A 1,675-nucleotide genomic window follows, 5' to 3' on the forward strand; every position below is an offset into this window, starting at 1 on the left:
TTAGTCAAAATTCGCATTTAGAAAAATTCACGTATAACTTCTCTTTCCTTACAAATCTTAAAATAAATCTTCCAATGTTCCATATGTTCTGCCTCTGACTGGGAGTATATCAAGATATCATCAATAAACACTATCACAAACTTATCTAAATATTGCTTGAACACTCTATTTGTAAGATTCATAAATGCAGCTGGCGCATTCGTCAAACCAAACGCCATTACCAAGAACTCAGAGTGTCCATATCTCATTTGAAATATCGTCTTGGGTATATTTGTTGCCTTGATCTTTAATTGATGGTATCCAGATCTTAAATCGATCTTCTAGAAACAAGTAGCTCCTTTGAGCTGATCAAATAAATCATCGATTCGCGGCAGAGGACACTTATTCTTAATAGTCATCTTATTCAATTTGTAATAGTCGATACACAATCTCATGCTTCCGTCTTTCTTCTTTACGAATAGTACTGGTGCACCCCACGGGGATACGCTCGGGTGAATTACTCCTTTGTTTAACAATTCTTGCAATTGCGTCGCTAATTTCTTCATCTCGACAGGCATCATTCGATAGGGAGCTTTCAGAACTGGTTCCGTTCCAGGAGCTAAATCAATCGTGAACTCAATCTCTCGATCAGGAGGTAGTCCAGGTATCGGGAAAATCTTTAACTACCGGAATATCTTCAATCCTTAAGGATTCCTTCTCTACATCCTTTACATGAGCCAAATAAGCTTCGCATCCTTATCATAACAATTTCTTTGTTTGAATAGCCGTTAAAAACTTCCTCTCTTGCCTCTTTCCTCTGAATATCACCTCAAAACCATCCTTGGACTTCCATTTCACTTTCTTGCTTTTATACTCGATTTGCGCATCGTGGTTTGACAACCAATCCATGCCTAATTTACGTCGAATTCTCCTAACTTAGAAGGTATTAAGTCAGCCGAAAAGTGCTGACCTTCTATAACCATAACGCAATTGAGACAAATTCTATTGGCAGTAACTATTTCTTGATTTGCTACTTCTATAATCAAATTGGGTTTTAGAGGGTACGTAATGCACTTTAATCTATCAATAACACTTTCAGCAATAAAAGATCTAGTAGCTCCAGAATCCATTAACACTTTGACTTCTACTAAATTTATAACAAGCGTACCTGCTACCACATCCATGTTTTGCACTACATCTTTCATAGTCATGTTGAATGTTCTTGCCCTTGGCTGGGCTGCTGGTGCTGGTGGGGGTGGTGGTCCAGCAATCCTAAGCATATTTGCCTTCTGAATAGGCTCCTTCCAGTTTTTACCATATGGCCTACCTTCCCACACTTAAAACAAGTCATCACGAGCCTTCCCGAACCACTTGGGCATTCTGTTGAGTAGTGTCCTTTCTGGTTACATTTGAAGCACGTCACATTCAGCTTATTACACCTCCCCGGGTGTCGCTTTCCACAAATCTTACACTCCTAAATCTGGGGTCTATTATCCTTCACTGATTGCCCCGTCTTCTGAAAATGATTCTTTTGATTCCCATTCCTAGGCTTAAACTTCTGAAACTTCTGGTTCTGACTTCCAGCATTTTTTCCAAACTTCCCTCTAAACTTAGAGCTTCCTTGATCTTTTTCTGATTCCTCAAACTTTATTTTCTTTCCTTCATTTTCCCTTTTAGTTGCTTCTTTTTCTCCTTC

Source organism: Apium graveolens, chromosome 9, assembly GCF_009905375.1.
Source record: "Apium graveolens cultivar Ventura chromosome 9, ASM990537v1, whole genome shotgun sequence".
NCBI lineage: Eukaryota > Viridiplantae > Streptophyta > Magnoliopsida > Apiales > Apiaceae > Apium > Apium graveolens.